The sequence below is a fragment of the Carica papaya genome, chromosome 3 (assembly GCF_054855325.1).
Source record: "Carica papaya isolate Zhongbai chromosome 3, ASM5485532v1, whole genome shotgun sequence".
Taxonomy (NCBI): Eukaryota; Viridiplantae; Streptophyta; class Magnoliopsida; order Brassicales; family Caricaceae; genus Carica; species Carica papaya.
The window spans coordinates 33,773,281-33,780,798 of NC_142311.1; the positions used below are offsets into that span (position 1 = coordinate 33,773,281).

The following is a 7,518-nucleotide window of genomic DNA, read 5'->3' on the forward strand; positions in this document are numbered from 1 at the left end:
ATAACAGCTACCAAACAAGTATTGACATGGCTCCGTACGAGGCGTTGTATGGCCACCCATGTAGATCTCCGATCTGTTGGGAAGAGGTGGGTGATAGAAGATTGTTTGGTCTAGATCTTATGGAGGAGACTACAGTCAAAATAGTTAAGATCAGGAAGAATATCCAGACAGCTCAGAGTAAGTAGAAGATTTATACGGATACCCGGAGGAGGGATTTGGAATTTGAGAAAGGTGATTGGGTATTCCTTAAGGTCATTCCGTTCAAGAGAATCAATAGGTTTAGCAAGATGAGAAAACTAAGTCCCCGGTTTCTTGGGTCATTTAAAATCTTAGATAGAATTGGCACTGTCGTCTACAGACTGGGACTGCTCCAGAACTTTTTAGGATCCATAATATGTTTCATGTGTCCATGCTGCACAAGTACACTCTGGACCCCTCTCACGTCTTGGCTCATGAGACTCTTCCACTCTAGAAGGATCTGTCCTATAAAGAGGTACCGGTCGGTATTCTGGACCGAAAGTGCAGAGTACTCCGCAACCAAAAAATGCTCTTCGTTAAGGTCCTATAGCAAAATCACACAAAGGAAGATGTCACATGGGAGCTAGAGGCAAACATCAGAGCCCAGTATCCCCAACTGTTTGATTGAATGGGAGATAGACAAATTTGAGGGAGCAAATTTCTTTCAAGGGGGGAGAGTTGTAATACCTGAAATTAATTTGTAAAATTCAAAATTTATGTATAAAATTTAATTTTTAATTTTATAAATTATTCTTTAATGTAAAATTAGGAAAAAAAATAGGTGGATGATGAAGTTAAAAGTAATTTTGGGATAAAGGGGTGAAAACTAGTGTTATGGGAGCGTTTTTAAAAGAAAAATCAGAAACTATAGATCAAACTATAATTTAAGAAAAATGTGCCACGTAAAACGCACAGTCAGCAGTCCTGACGAACCGGAGCGCGTCGCATGGCAAGGCACGCTGACGTGGGGTCACGCTGGTAATCCGCGTGCTTGCGATTGGATGGTCCATATTTGTTCCCGTGCGCATGGACGATCCGGATCTGTTTCTCCCTCAAACGTGATCAGACGGTCGAGATTAAATACAATGAACGGTCCAGATCTACTTCCTATTTAAACATGATCGAATGATTTAAATCAAATCGCGATGAACGGTTCAGATTTACTTCCTATTTAAACATGATCTGACGGTCCAGATCAAACGCAATGGATGACCCAGATTAAAAGGAGAGATATATAAATACCCCTTTTCACACCAATTCGTGTATCGGATATCAATTTGTGTAAGAATCCCTCACCTTATTTCCGGTTATGGAATTAAAGTTTAATTATGAATAATATGGTATTTTATGTAATTTAGAAATATCGATAATTAAATGTTACTAATAGAGCCAGAACTGGTTATTTTTTACTGTTTTCTATATTTCATTAATTGATTGATTTTACAGTTTCAAATGCATGATAATACAAAGAAATTGGTATGATAATTTGATTGTGTTTTCTTGATGCATGTATTGCTTGTTTTACGTGATTTATAGTTAATTGGAAAATTAAAAATCAAATATAAACGGAAAATTATTTGATTAAGTGAATGGATGAATGACAGCCTTACTGGATATCTTAAGAAATGGCGGACGAATAAGGTACATAAGAAACCCTACCGTGAATGTTGTATTATACCGAACGGGGTATCGAGGATTGGCAATTTGGCACTTATGCCGGACGGGGTATCGGGATGACCCATTTTACCTTCATACCGGATGGGGTATTAAGGGATGGTATTTCTTGGCGTTCATATTGGATGGGGTATGGGAACGACCCGTTAGTCGAAAATGTTAAAAAAGTGTTCATGTGTGATAGGGACATCCCTATAGACCCCTTGGATACCATTAGGTTGATAAATGAGAAAGTTGTTGTTCCGACTGATTGAATATGAAACTATGATATTGTTTACGTTATTGACTTTACAGATTGATTTTGAAAATCTCACTACGGTAAGTGTACAATAAATAATTTTATTTATGATAAATGAATTTTACTTAAATTAAGAGCTTTATTAGTTGTTTTTATTATTTCTACCAACCTTTATTTCCATATCAGTGAGTAGCATGATATTTTTACTGAGCTAGTATAGCTTACTCTTTCATTAACCATTTCAGATCAAGAGAACCAAGATCTAGAGCCCGATCCACAAGAGGATTGCGAGTAGAACATTCAGTTTGTTTACTTTTCTTATATTTCTTTGATTATTAGTTGTTCTTTTAGAATGGTCATTCCCGTAAGCCTATTGGATATCCTAAATTATTGTGTAAGGAATGTAAACCCTAATTTATTATTTCGCTTCCGCATTCAATTCATAATTTATTTCATTTTAAGTTTACGAGCTGTTATATATTTAAACTCTTCTTCGTAGGAGAACCTAACCCTAGTTGCTAGCCCCCCGCTAGAGAAGAAAATCTAGACGTCGGAGAAGAAGATTGGCCCCCGGTCACCGCCGCATCGGTGCCACTGTCGACCGCCAAAAAAGGTAAAAATTTTCTCTTTCCGCTTAAAATTCAATTCCGAGTCTCCTTGTGGTCATATCATAGCAAAAAGGACGACGAGTGAGCTAGAAATCGCAGGTAAAGTCCAGTGGAGGCATGGCAACCAAAACCTTAAAACTTTTCCGATGAGTCCCTTCTCGTTTCTTATTTCACACAATTTTTTGACCATTGTGTTTACCATCCCTTTCTGTGCAGGCTAACCGAAGGAGAAACCCTAGTTGCGAAGGAGAACCGGCAGAGCCAACGTACCTAGAGACCCCTCCCCCCGCTTGTAGGTTCAATTTTTCAATTTTTTTTGGTTGACTGAGGCTTCTTAGCATATTTTTTTGTAGTAATATGTGTAAAATCAGAAAAAATTAGCTAAAACTGACCAAAACTGATAGGTTGAGGTGAACCGCCACCGTGGGCGATGAGGCCAGCACCGGTGCATGGCGGTGCCGCCGTGCCGAAATCTTAAAATTTTGTCTTAAAGAATTTTCAACACCAACTTTAAGTCTTGGGGTATTTTTGGGTACGTGAAGAGTATTTTGATTTCGCAGAAAAAATTAGGAAAATTCGGGACCCGTCAGGAGGTATAGTGGGTAGCACAACGTTTTAAAATACCGATTTCGGTAAGGATCCCTCACCCTACTCTGTGTTACGGTAAATTGAGGCTTAATAATCAATAATTCTATATTTTATGAAAATTAGAAAAACTCTAATAATAATTACAAGTCACTAGCGGAGTAAGAATCGGTCAGTGTACGATTGTCCTACTTTACTATCATTTTCTCATATATTGCTTAAATTGTTTACTATTGATTTATGTGTATTAAATTGCTAGTTTGAATTATGTCATCGATTGTCTGATTTATTTGTTTTTTCCTATACTATTTATTTATTTATTTGGTTATTTGGTTACCCGGTTATGATAAATGTTATTGCTTGCTTAGATGCCTTTTAGGTTAATTTGTAAATACAAAAGGAGGTGTTGGTATGCGATTGGTGGTTGTTTGAATGATGAGAATCTATATATATGAAAACTTATTGGGCACCCCGGGAAAGGATGGACAAATCCGGTATATAGGGAACCCTATTATAAACATTATCCCAGTATGACAGCACTGAGAAGTTCCATATCGAAAGGGTTTAGGAGATATTATTCATCTTCATACCGGACGAGGTATCGAGATGATGGTATGATTTGCGCCCATTATCGAACGGGGTATGGGGACGATCGAGTTAATTGTTAATTTAGATGATGAGTTCACGAGTAAGAGGATATTTCTATGAACCCCCACGGGTCCTAGTAAATAGGTTAAAAGGAAAAATTACTAATCTTATGCACGAAATTAAAATGTCACTTGATTATTTGTCTTCATAGGTTATTTTCGAAAAAACTCGTAACAGTAAGTATGGAATAAAATGTTTTAGAGTTAAATGTATTTACTTAAATCAATGGTTTCATTAGTTGTTTTGTAATTTTTACCAACTTTCAGTTTTCTGTATTAGTGATTAGTGTGATATTTTTAGTGGACTAGTGTAGCTCACCATTTTATTAACCATTTCAGATCAAGAAGACCAAAATCCAAATCCATATCAGCAAAAGAGTTGTAAGTAGTTCACATCTCGAACTCCTTTCAAGTGTTAGTGGAAGTTAATCCTTAAAATATCTATTTATTTATTTTTAATTATCGTTTGTCTTTTTTTATGAACCAATATAGAATGAACATTTCTACAGCTTTATTGTGCATTCTAATTTACTGTGTAAGGAATGTAAATTATAATTTTATTATTCGCTTCTGCATTTAGATAATAAATAATTTTTTTTTAGTTTCAGACTTTTATATTTTTAATTGAATAATTGCACTGAGTTAAAAATGTTATCTATTTTTATTAAAAAAAACAAGTTAGACAAATAAAATTATGATTAGTTGCTTAGGACAAAGTAGAAAATTCTTGTTCTTGGTCCATTTAAGGTCGATTAAATTAAAAGCTTCTTAGATATTTCTTCTTAAGAAATTCGATCATATTTTTTCTTTCACTTCTTTTAGTAACTATCTGTATATTTATATTTTATCATGTTAATTTTATGTTAATATTTAAAAATTATTCACAAAAAAGGATCGATAATAAAATTACAAAAAGGTCGTCTAAATCAAATTCTTTGCCTTAGTATCAAAATCTAAAATACTCCTAACCCATAAAAATTAAGCTCATAACATATTCTAAATTTTGTTAAATTTAAAAGACAATGAACACCCTGGAGGAAGTTTACAGGATTGCAAGGGCAAAAACACTAATTTTACTATTTGCAGCACTGTTCCAGGCTATTGGTTTACAGTGGCTTTCATTGATAAGATGGGAAGATTTTCCATCCAGTTAATGGTTTTCCTCACGATGATAGTGTTCATGTTTGTATTAGCAATTCCTTACGGTCACTGGACTCATAAGGACAATCGAATTGGGTTCGTGGTGACGTACTCTCTGACTTTATTCTTTACAAATTTCGGGCCTAATGACACCATATTTGTTGTGCCTGCTGAGATTTTCTCCATCAAATTCTGGTTTACCTGTCATGGCGTATCATCAGCCTCAGGTAAACTCGAATGCACCCATGATCGCGCCCAGTTTACCCGCAGCTGTTTGATATGTCATGACAAGTAGACCTGAACCTAGCAGGGAAAATCACGAAGAAGTAAGTCAGCGAATACATCACCACGAACCCAAGTCTGTTGTCCTTATGAGTCCGGTGACTGTAAGAAATTGCCAATGCAAACACGAACACTGTCATCATGAAGAAACCCATAAACTAGATAGAAAATCTTCCAATTTTATCAATAAAAGCCACTGTAAACCAATAGCCTGGAATAATAATGTCTTTGTAGGATATCCTTTTGAAAAAGATTGTGGCTGTAGAATGCAATGTGAAGCAAGAACCATGTAGTTGTCGTTCCAAGCCAGTGAAGACCACGTCGATGAGCAAATTCTCTACAGAACCAGCCATGAGCATTGCTCCTATTCTGAGCTAGCTGCTCAACCTTCTGCTCCTCTGACTCAATGTCCGTCTGCAAAACCTTTGACAAATTAGAGGCAGCCTGCTTTGCATTCTTGGCTATAAGGGCCATGTATCGAGCAGTTTCAGGCATCTTTGACATATCAGAGGCATCAAGCTTTGTATTTTCATATACGAAAACCTCTGTAAACTTTTTCATTAATTGTTAAAGAAAAAAAATTTAGAATAAGTCGGATATAATATACCCATTACGTTGCATCCTGAAGTTTACACACATAAACATATGAATTCCATAATTATATATATGTATATGTATACGTATATGTATACACATTTAAAATTGTTGGTAGAGCAGTAATTGAGGGCTTTCTATATAATTAATCAGAAACTATAAGAATTATGTATGTGAAAATGATCCTTAATCCGAGGAAACATCAAATCTGCAATTGAAACCCAGGCTCCGATTTCAGTTATTTAAACCCAAAAATTATTAATTAAAAGAAAACCTAGAATCTGGATCAATGGAGGAGCTTCATATTGAAGAAACAATTAAATATACGAAACAAAGACGTATCTGAAAAAAAAAAAAAAGAAAACCATGAACCCTTTTTATGCGTGCATGGAGAGTAGGAGACAAAAGGCTAGCTTGTGTGTATATAATACGTGGATATATATATATATATATATATATAATTAAATGTGTGTTTGTATATATGACAAGGAAAAGAAAAAGACAAGTCTTTTTTTTCAATATTTTAGTTCCAACATATAAAATATTTTTGAAAAATAGTTGCAACAGATAATATTATTTTAAACTAATTCGAGATAAGAACTTTTTAAAAGAAAAAAAAATCAACAGATAATGATAAAATAAGATCTTTCTATATTTTAACTATTATTTTTAAATTTTTGAATTGTAACGACTCAGATATTGAGCATTAAAAATTTAAAAATTAATTTTTTTTTCTTTTTGTATAAATAATTGGTCTTGAATGAAGGAAATATACTACAATTTTCTCCTATATTTTTTTTCTTTTATTGCTATCAAGTATTTTTATTTTTAACCAACAAGTGATATCAGAGTCACAGTTGATTTTTGAGGATATGTGGAAAAAAAGGTTCAAAAGAAAAACAAAGAGAAGTTTTATACTTTTTAACACAAAATGTAAAACAGCAATAGCCTTTTTTTTAACAGCTCCACATACATTTAATGGTGAAAACTAACAAATCTGGTCAGTAAAGATGCAAACATATTTAGAAGTCTTTGATTTTTAGGAGATTGTAGTAGAAAACAGACTTGTACCCCACTGCCAAGAGATCCTACCCTGGCACAAATCAAAAACTATTATAAAGAAAAAGTCAAAAGATCCAGAGCCAAGATTGTTATTCAAAATTCAATGGCAGATTCAGTTTCTCTAAGAATCATGGCATGTAAGTTTGCTAAAGAAGTTTGGGACAGACTAAAAGTGGAGTATTAAGAAAGCAATAGAACCAAGCAAATTCAGATTTTGAATATGAAAATAGATTTTATATCAATAAATACTCAGACAGAATTTCCTCTATAGTCAGCCTAATTCACTTGTTTGGCGAACATTTTTTAGATAACAGAATTGTGAAAAAAGTTCTCGTGACACTTGCTGAGATATTTGAGGAAATGTAAACTGAAGGACTCAATGATGGGCCAAACTAATCACAGACTATAGCAGATAGTGAAACTTTTGATGATGAACACATCAGAGATACCAGATCCTTGCAATAAATATATCAGAGCAGCAATTTTGTTGTCATAGAACTAAGCGATGTCTATGAGGTAAAAACTTTAACAGCTTGGAGAAAAACAATGCAGAAGGAGATTGAAATGATGAACAAAAATGAGACATGGTAGCTTGTTGAAAGACCTGAAGAATAAAAAGTAATTGGAGTAAAACAGGTTTTTAAAACCACTCTTAAGTTTGATGGTTCAA

At 34.2% G+C, this 7,518-nt stretch overlaps 1 pseudogene; it reads right to left on the reverse strand.

The window, feature by feature from the left end:
* Positions 1-5,133: 5,133 nt before the first annotated feature.
* Positions 5,134-5,719, reverse strand: LOC110815000 (inorganic phosphate transporter 1-4 pseudogene; annotated as a pseudogene).
* Positions 5,720-7,518: the final 1,799 nt, after the last annotated feature.